Below are 11,234 nucleotides of genomic sequence, written 5' to 3'. Positions count from 1 at the left end.
CAAACAAAGGATTGGTAGCACATCCAAAATTACAATATAAGGTGCATGTGATGCTCCAAAGCTGTTTTTGTTAAATACATTTCTTATATATTACTGGTCAACAGAACCTTTAATTAAAAGTGCTGAAGTGAACTGGGGTTTTGAGATTTATTTTCCCTAATTATAGCAACACCTCTTCTTGAAAGAGAAAAGCACTGCAGAGAATAGTAAACCTTGCCCTAAGTATCTTTGGCTGCAGTCTCATGAAAAATAAAAAGCTCTATGAGAACTGCTACCATGGCAGAATTTTGGCCATTAGGGGGAATTTAACCACCCTGGTCATGAGCATTTTACCACACTGCCCTCAGCACATGCACACTCACAACAGAACCTTCTACAGATTCGGATTCATCCAGCTCCTTTTAAAGCCAGACCCTAAAGCACTTCCAGTAAGTCACTGAAAAACCTTGGCGGTACTTCAGGGTCAAAGAGACAAGGGACAGTAAAGACCCCCAAATCAGACTCCCTCCAGTGGCTCTGGAGATTTGCTGCTACTCAGTGTGCTGGGGAGATACACTGGCAATTATTCAATCTTTCATTTAATCAATCAACTGTTGCTAGATGACTGGGTTCACTCCCAAGAAATGGTCAAAGAGCGAAAAAAGCACGTCCCTTAATTGTACTGTAAATTCAAATACACAGTTCTGTTGGGAGACATACTGGAGATTTTGTGTGGCCATTTTCATAGCTGCAGATCTGAATATCCAGGCACAGGCTGAGGTGGAGGCAGAGCCATTGCTTTACTAGTTATTAGTGCAGTTGTGGTTTAATTGTGTCCAGTAAACAGCTTTGTATTCACTTTTCACTTAAATTAAATAAGATCTCATTATCAAATTTTGACTTTCAAGAGGTTTCAACTTGTCAGAGCTTTGTAATGTTGAAATCAGTTTAAACGTGTATTTGAGCTGAGCAAAGTATACAGAGGCATCACTCACTGATGTCGGTGCATTCACTGAGACAATAGACAAGGCACCCAGAGAATGCCGTAGTCTGAGTCTCATAATATGCTCGTTGAAAGGAGTGACATCAGACACCATTGGAAGAATCCAAACTGCTAAAGCAACAGCTACTCCCTTAGTATGGCAGCCATCAGAGTGACCAGACAAATAAAAGGTGTACCCATCTACAGAGATCTGGCCAGTCCCAGTTCTGCGCACCTCAGAGAATGCCAGCACTGAAATGCAGAGTTTACACAGCTCCTCGAACAGCAAAGGAAGATGATCATCATGAGACAAGACAAGACATTCCACGTGCCTACCCGGATGGGCTGCCTCAAATTTGGACCCATGTGTTGCCATGCAGTGCGCAATGCCTTAGCACCACACCAGTTCTGATCCCCAACAGGCCTGACCCCATTCACTCTCTGATGGTTTTGACTCTTCCAGGGATGGGGCTCTGAGGGCTTTCCCCCATCTTCTTCAAAATGCGAGCAGCCTTCCTATGGGTGGCTGCAGCAGAGCTACTCCCTTGGATTTTATTCACAACTTGGCTCGATGGTTGATGGGTGCCTGCATGGGTGACTTCAATGCAACCACTGGCACTGACAGGGTTGGCTATGAGGATTGTGTCCATCCCCATGGGTCTGGTGACCATAGTGAAAGTGGTTCCATGTTCCTTGACTTTGCAAAAGGTCAGGGGCTGTGGATCATTGGATCCTGGTCCAGTGCCCCGAGCCACATCGTTGGACTTGGTATTCCAATACTGGTGGTGCAGTGAAGGAGATCAATCACATCCTCGGGGCAGATGCTGGAGGCTCTTATTAAACTGCGGGGTCTACAGAAGTGACTAGTTTGTGAATTCTGACCACAGACTTGTTGTGGCTACTCTGAAGATCCAGCTTAGGTCCAGTAGGCTACCACCTCCTAGGAAAATGAAGGTGGACCTAGCCCGACTCCAAGATTAGGCTGTTTCTGATAAGTTTGCACGCAATTTCTATGAGGAACTTATAGACTTTAGTAAGACTGCCGATCCTAATGTGATGAAGGAGACTTTCTGTGACAAGACCCTGAAGGTTGCTGAGGGTTATGTTGGTGTTACTGGTGTTCCCAGATGGAGGTGTTTCATCTCGCAAGGCACTCTGGGTATCATCGAGGGGAGTCGCAGCACATGGCTGGATGGTAACTTGTCTGTACTGGGAACTGAGAAGGATGGCTGCGAGGGCTCTGAGGTCAGATAAGGCGGCATTTGTTGGAGGGATCTGTGAGCAAGTGACACACCATCTATGGTCTAGTGACCCACTTCCTGCTTACAGAGGAATCAAAGCATTACACACATCCGAATCAGTTCCTCAGAGAGTCGCAGTCAGGGCAGCTGATGGAACGGTCCTTACGGATGACATTGCAGTTGTGCAATCTTTGCCTCCATTTGGGAGACGGGTGTCATCCCAACTGACTGTAAAACGGGACTTGTCATCCCTATCTGGAAAGGGAAGGGTGATCACCTGGATTGAGGCAACTACAAGGGGATAACACTGCTCTTGGTGCTGGGTAAGGTCCTTGCTAGTCATTCTCAATATAATCCATGATCACTTGCTCACCTTCTAGTTACCGGGGAAGTCTGCTTTTACGCCTAAGACGTCTACCACTGACTGCATCCTGGCACTGAGAATTCTCATGGAGTGCAAACTTGAATATCAGTAAAGTTTCTTTGAAGCCTTTATTGGTTTTTGTAAAGCATTTGATTCAGTTGATCGAAGTACCCTGTGGGACATCCTGAGACTTTGCGGGATCCTCACAATGTTGCTGGATATCTGGATATCATGGCCAGCCTGTACACTGGTACTGTGAGTGCTGTGCAGAGTGGAGGCAGAACCTCTGCGTTTTTCCCAGTTGATTCTGACTCTGTTCAATACTTGCATGAACTGGGGGTTAGGCAAGGTTGTGAGGTCCAGTGGCTGTGGGACATCTGCTGGTTAAGAAAGATTCACTGATCTTGACTTTGCTAATGATGCTGTGATTTTTGTGGAGTCAATGGAGGCTCTGATTGGAGCGCTTGAGAGACTGAGTGAGGAGTCTGAGTGTCTGGGTTTGCGAGTGTCCTGTATAAAAAACAAGATCCAGGCCTTTAATGACCTCTTAGGCACAGCCGTCAGCAATGTGTCTGTCTGCAGAAAGACTGCCAACCTTGTCAAGAGGTTTACTTACCTCGGTAGTGGCGTTCATGTCTCTGTGACTCTTCCTATGAAGTCAGTAGATGGGTTGTGACAGCATAGGGGGTCATGAAGTTGCTGGAAAGGGGTGTGTGGCACTCCCGATATTTATGCAAAAGGATGAAGGTCTAAGTCTTTAGAGTCCTGGTGCTTCTTGTCTTGCTATATGGTTGCGAGGTATGGACGCTATCCAGTGACCTCAGACAAAGACTGGACTCCTTTGGTACTGTGTCTCTTTGGAGAATCCTTAGGTACTGCTGGTTTGACTTTGTGTCAAATGAGCAGCTGCTCATAGAGTCTTGAATAAGGCAAATTACCTGCATTGTGAGGGAGCATCACTTTCGGCACTACGACCATGTGGTGCAATTCCCTGAGGGTGATCCGGTTCGCAGGATCCTCAGTGTTGAGGAGCCGAGTTGCTGGAACAGGCCAAGGGGATGCCAATTTAACACCTGGCTGCAGCAGATAGATGGAAATCTCTGGAAGGTGGGAATGGACTGCGTGTCTGCCTGGGGGTTGCCAACCAGGATCCCGAGCTGTTTTGTTGTGTGGTGGGTAAAGCAATGCACTGTACCAGTGCATCCCAACCTGACCTGACCTGAGAGTGTACAATTTATGTAAGTAGAAATAATTAGAGGTTATTTCCATGTTGAAAAAACAGAACATTAGAAGCACCGTGTTTTAGCTGTACAGCCTTCATAAGGTGTAACTGAAAAGGAAAAAACAAATTAGGTATATAGATCTGGAAGGAGGGAACAAAGCCGGGGCAAAGATGAAAGGGCTGAAAACCAGAGAGGGCGTGAAACGTGGCCATGCAGGAAGAGAAAAGGAAGTGGTTAAAAGGTTAGTCATTTATTTAGTACTGGAGAAATATATGAGATCCAGACTGAGAATGACTTTAGCTTCTTCTGTTATTATTTCAAAGGGGAAAGACAAGAAACAGATCAATGTGGCAACAATCAAGGGAAATTAAATACACTACAATAGGCTTTATAAGGCCTTTGATTTTAAATGCTCAAATATGCTCCCTGAACCGAATTTGGTAGTGCACAGAATCCAACTCTGAAGGGTTCAAGTCCCCCTTTCACATGGTTCTACCATGGAAGTGTTCTAGTGAAAGGAATGTCCTGAACTAAATTGTGGTGAAAAGCACAAGACTGCTGGTGTCATGGCACCAAAAACTGGCATTGATTTCTTTTTAAGTAATCATGAAAACCACTCTGCAATAGTTATATACAGAAGATCTACAATAAAACATTAAGTTCTACTTAAACTGTTCTGACTAGACAAATAAATTCTTGAGCGTATAAAGATACACATAAGACATTTACAGTATGTCACGACAGTGAGAGAGCAGTTACTCATTCTATAGATTATGAAAAGTTATTGTCTTCCACAAAGTGTTAAAGAAAAGGTTTACCCAGAGCTGTCTTTAAGGTGTGTATAAAGGGAGTTATTTGTTGTATAGAAAGCAATATACGTAATATTAAAAAAAAGATATAAATAGATATATACCTATATATGTATAAGATACAGTGGAGCCTCAGTTCACGACCATAATTCGTTCCAAAACTCTGGTCGTAACCTGATTTGGTCGTGAACCGAAGCAATTTCCCCCATAGGATTGTATGTAAATACAATTAATCCGTTCCAGACCGTATGAACTGTATGTAAATATATATTTTTTTAAGTTTTTAAGCACAAATATAGTTAATTAAACCATAGAATGCACAGCGTAATAGTAAACTAAATGTAAAAACATTGAATAACACTGAGAAAACCTTGAACAACAGAGAAAACTAACACTGCAAGAGTTCGCACTATAGCGCTACGAACTGCCCGCTAAAAACACTTTTTAAATGAGTTTTAAACACAGGGAAAAAAAAATGAACATTTGAAAAATCCATAATTTAATAAGCCACCAAGAAAAGTAACATTGCAACAATGCACGCTACGAAACGATTGCTGTAAACAGAAGTGAAAACAAAAACAAGCCCGGTGCATTCTTTAACTGCCTTCTCTGCCTTATGTGTCCAGCCCCCTCTCTCTCCCTCTCGCGCACGCATGTGTGTGTGTGTCTCGCGCGCCTCTGTGTGTGTGTGTGTGTCTCTCTCTCTCTCGCACGCTGACGTATGATGCTGTGGCTCTGCAGGTGGATAGTATTGGTGTGTCGCGTTCTCTCTCTCTCGTGCGTATGTGTCATGCTCGCGCTCTCTCTCTCTCGCTAGCTGCACAGGGAATGCACAAGGAGAGACTGAACACATGCGGTAATTATCAGCGCGCACAAACCGAAAGGGAAACTGGCTTGTTCGTATACCGAGTGTGTGGTCGTGAACCAGATGCAAAAGTTTGGCGAACTTTTTGGTCATAAACCGATTTGTACATGTTCAGAGATGTTCGTGACCCGAGGTTCCACTGTATAGAAAACTTGATTTTCTTTCAAACTGACACTTTTGAAAAGAAAAGCAGTAAATAAAATTTTTGGACTGACTGAGGACCTGTTGTGTAACACTGTATTTTCTAGGGGGAGAAGGTGTGATCATATTTTTGGAGGCATATATGTAAGTGACACAGTGGCTTTTGAAGTAACAAAAAGCACTTGATGGGGAAACTGTTCTCTGCTTTGTGTAATGAAAAAGAAATTGGCTTAATTTAGGTTATTAATGAAAAGATTTTAGACATGGATTATTAAATAAATGCTCCTGTGGAATGGCCTAAGTGTAAAATGTAGAAATATGGATTAATGGCTAATGGGAAAGACAGGATGTCACACTGGAAAGGGATGAGAAGCGGAGAGTGAGATTCATTTATGCTGTTCCTGAGTGGGTGAATGTTGCAGGCACTGTTCACAATATGGGATGGGCATCCTCTATCAAAAAAGAAAAAAAAATCTTACTCTGAGTACTTTATTCTGGAAGCCTGCTTCATCACTGTAGAAGCAATGGTGTCTGAGGAACTGTGAAAAAGAAAGTTGGTTTATAATGCGCTGAGAACGGTATATAATATATATTTATATTGTGGCACCCCCAGCCGGGACGCCCAGGAAGACCGGAGGAGGGCTTGTGCCTCCTCCAGACCACGAGGGGGTGACTGCCCTGGTCCCTTTGGGGGCCACGGGTACGGAGCTGGGAAGCTCAACCCTGTAGGGGCCCGTGGTCGCCCCCATGCCAGGAGAGCCCTGGACCTCAGAACTTCCACCACACCCGGAAGTGCTGGGGGGAAGAGAAGTGGGGACACCCGGAGTGCTTCCGGGCACGCAGCCGTTGGAAGATTGCCAGGAAGCACCTGGAGCACATCCAGGTGCATATAAAAGGGGCCGCCTCCCTTCATAGAGTGGCTAGAGTCGGGTGGAAGAGGACAAGGTCTGTGAAGAGAGAGAGAAGGAGGCGGTCTGAAGAAAGGCATACTGTGGTGTTGGCCTGGACTTTGGGGTATTTGGGGGTTTTGAGATGTACTTGTGTAAATATTGTAAATAAATGTGCGTTGGACTTTAATACAATGTCCGTCTGTCTGTGTCCTCGGCTCGTTCCACTAATATATATATATATATATATATACAAGTTACTAAAAGATAACATCAGGTCTCAGAAATGTAAGTGGAATATCTGTGGGAATCTAAATGTGATTGCACTTTTGCTTAACTTACAGCTTAGTTATACCAAATAAAGGTATTCCAAATAATGTACAGTGATCCCTCGCTATATCGCGCTTCGCCTTTCGCGGCTTCACTCTATCGCGGATTTTATATGTAAGCATATTTAAATATATATCGCGGATTTTTTGCTGGTTCGCGGATTTCTGCGGACAATGGGTCTTTTAATTTCTGGTACATGCTTCCTCAGTTGGTTTGCCCAGTTGATTTCATACAAGGGACGCTATTGGCAGATGGCTGAGAAGCTACCCAGCTTATTTTTCTCTCTCTCTCTCTCTCTCTCTCTCTTGCGCTGACTTTTTCTGATCCTGACGTAGGGGGATTGAGCAGGGGGGCTGTTCACACACCTAGACGATACGGACGCTCGTCTAAAAATGCTGAAAGATTATCTTCACGTTGGCAACCTTCTGTGCAGCTGCTTCGTGAAGTGACATGCTGCATGGTGCTTCGCATACTTAAAAGCACGAAGGGCACGTATTGATTTTTTTATCTGTCTCTCTCTCTGCTCCCGACGGAGGGGGTGTGAGCTGCCGCCTTCAACAGCTTTGTGCCGCGGTGCTTCGCATACTTAAAAGCCAAACAGCCCTATTGATTTGTTTGCTCCTTTGAAGAGGAAGATATGTCTGCATTCTTTTAATTGTGAGACAGAACTGTCATCTCTGTCTTGTCATGGAGCACAGTTTAAACTTTTGAAAAAGAGACAAATGTTTGTTTGCAGTGTTTGAATAACGTTCCTGTCTCTCTACAACCTCCTGTGTTTCTGCGCAAATCTGTGACCCAAGCATGACAATATAAAAATAACCATATAAACATATGGTTTCTACTTCGCGGATTTTCTTATTTCGCGGGTGGCTCTGGAACGCAACCCCCGCGATGGAGGAGGGATTACTGTACTGTTTAGAAAGAGTGGCTGAAACATGCCTCACTCATTCCTGGAAAGGGTACAGAATCCACTTGTTGACTACTCTGCATATCAAACTTGGACTTATGAAAAACATTGTCAACACAATGCATAAAGCACAAATGGGATGCATTTCCCCAGATGAGAGATTCCAATATTAAGGAATGCATTTTTGTCAGCCCTTAGACTATAGATGCTTTAAAAGATGAAAGAGCTGAAGATGACTCTTGTACTCATAAGAGAGACGTTTCTGAGGCAAAGAAAACCAGAAAATCAAATACAACAGTCTTAGATTACATGTTTGTCAATTTAATAAGAATGTAAATATACTGTCTTTTCAAATTTAAGTTGTACATTACTCAAAATCCTTACCTAACAGAGAGACTCTAAAAACGAAAAACAAGATTAATATATTTTCAGCAACAAAAAATGTTTTTTTTTCACCAGTGTAATAACTCTAGGGGGTTCTTTAAGCATTTTAATAACATGAAAAAGGCCAAAATAGAAGGAGTGAAAATGTAGCACAACATACACTATTATTATCATCTAGATTATTATTATCTATACTATTTAGTCTTATTAAAAAAATGAAAATATAACAAAAAGGCAGAAGTTGAAGAGATTAAAAAAAACAAAAAACAAATATATCTCCAGAGAAAAACAAAATTCATCCTGGAGTACTCAAAGTAGCTAATGATTTCATAACACATACAAACCCTTAACTGAAATGACTACAAAGACAGGAGAGAGTGAAAACTGCCACACACTGTACCCTTAGATTATGTTGATACTGATAATTACAGGCTAGACTGCTTAAAAGTAAAGTTACTCTATTTAACCTATGGGTGCAATATTAATTTTATCTGAACATGCTTTGATAGCCCATGTTATTTGTGTATCTCTTGATTGTACCAAGACATGTATTTTAATAAACAAAAGCCTTAGTCACTCAGTCTCTATCATGGCTGGCTGCAGTCATCCTTACAAATCAGGTATGTGCACAATTTTTTTCTCAGATTATTTTTAGTTCAAAATGAAGGTACATTTTCCATTGCTTACATTTTGTAACCTGGGAAATAGCAGTATAGTATACTAATGTGTCACTTCCAATGTGGGCTGTTTTTTCAAAATGATAACAGTAAAATATTCAGCCTCATCCCACCTCTTGTGATTGAGAAAAAGATCAGATAAAGAAGATACTTCAAACTTGCATTGGCACAAAAGAGTTTTTTTTAAATCGCATAGCCAATTCAAAATTGAGCATTTTGGATAAAAATACACTACTACTAAAAACCCATCCAACAGATATTAAAATGGTTTGGACATATGTAAAAAGTGTAATTCTCCTTTAACTTTTATCACTGGTAAAAGCATCAAAGTGATCACAAAAGACATGATACTTAAGTAGCTGTCTAGTACTACTGTGTTGGAAGACAGTCAGCATGAGATAAATTTGGAGAGATGCTGTTTTACTGAAAGGCAGTTTTCTACTGAACCAAAAAAAAATATATACCATATATATATATATATACCATATATATATATATATATATAATATATATATATATATATATATATATATATATATATATATATATATATATATATATATATATATACATATACAGTATATATATATATATATAGTGACAATGATAAGAGTCTGTCTAGTACTACTGTGTTGGAAGACAGTCAGCATTAGATAAATTTGGAGAGATGCTGTTTTACTGAAAGGCAGTTTTCTACTGAACCAAAAAAAAAAATATATACCATATATATATAGTGACAATGATAAGAGGGTGTAGCAGCCACTCAACCCGACACAGACAGACACAAGAGGCACACTGACAAAAGTCACGCTTTTTATTTTCAGTTCTTTTCTTTACAGCACCTCACACAGTGCACCAATCAGATAAAACAATTTACAATTACTCAGTCTTTTACTTTTACTGTTTTTTCTGCCGCATCCACTCCCTCCTTCTCAAGCTCTGTCCTCTGCCACCCGACTCCAGTTACCTGAATAGAATGAGGCGGCCCCTTTTATAATGCACCTGGATGTGCTCCAGGTGCTCCCTGATGACCTTCCTGCAGCACTTCCTGGTGTGGCAGAAGTACTGCATGGGCACCCGGAAGCACTCTAGGTGTACCTGCTTCCTGGTCCGGCAGCACTTCCTCCTATGGAATCTTATAAAACTTATAATAATAATCTTAAAACTACAGTATATAATGCACTTGTAAGACCTAGACAAAGACAAAGCTGCTAGATATATGCCATGTCTGTAAGATATGAGTTGTAAGGAAAGGATTTAAAGAGTAAAAACGTTTTGGTTTTGGCCATTGAAAATCAAAAGGTGAAGTGAACATTAACTGATTTTGTGACCAAACTTTGCCAAGTAGATTGTTTTGTAATTAATTGCTCACTTGCTTTTAGCTTACAAAACGTTCTTTGATGATTTCTTGTACAAGTTAGTACTTTTATCTCTGCAAAACAAACATTTTTATCAATGATTGAGCAGATTTATTACAGAAACAATTGATGGATAAAAAACATATATAATACTGGTATGACACACAATCTAGTGTAATAAACACACTGCAAGAACAAAGCGAAACACAATAGTCAGCATTTTCTTTATTATGATTCTTGCTAAAGAAAACAAATAAAGCCAAAACAGCTCATTGAAGGAACAACACTGTTTGCATAGGCAGTGAGGAAACAGTTTACACTCTCAATATTGACATGCTACTTACAAAATTAATGGAACAAATGCAAACCCCTCAATAAAAAATATACATAATTTCTTTAGTTAAATAGTTTTGGCCCTGCTTAATATAGTTTTTACTTATACATTATGTGCAATATTGCATAGACATTTTTTTAAATATTGTTTAGAATAATGGCAATATGTTTACAGCATATTTACAATACAAACTCTGTACAAAACCTCTAAAACGATTTTAAGTAATATCAAAAATTACCGTTTAAAAACAGGAAAAACACTTCCCAAACTAAAGCAGCACTGTATATTAAGTTAAGTTGTAAAGTCATTGCTACATTATAGTGTTTAGAACTATATATATATATATATATATATAGATATATATATATATATATATATATATATATATAAATATATATATATAATAGGGCTGTTGAACCTTTAAAATTTTTAATTGCAATCAATTGCATAATGTCGATTGATTAATTGTGTGTTTAACCAAGGTAGTTCAGCAATGTCCAGCACTCCCCTTGAATGGCACTAATGTAGAATGTCTTAGCTGGTGAAACTGCAAAGACTTGTGCCTTTCATTTATAAATCCTTGATATGTGACACAACTGTCCCATGAAAGAATTGTCGGACCGTACTGAATGATGTTTCTCAAGTCTTGAATCATCAACTATATTTAGTGGCATGCAGTCTGATGAGATCCATTCTGTAATAAATAGCAGTTAATACTCTAAATTGTGCTTCATTCATGGAAATAAGGTAAGT

Source organism: Erpetoichthys calabaricus, chromosome 6, assembly GCF_900747795.2.
Source record: "Erpetoichthys calabaricus chromosome 6, fErpCal1.3, whole genome shotgun sequence".
Classification (NCBI taxonomy): domain Eukaryota; kingdom Metazoa; phylum Chordata; class Cladistia; order Polypteriformes; family Polypteridae; genus Erpetoichthys; species Erpetoichthys calabaricus.
This window is presented reverse-complemented; position numbering follows the sequence as displayed.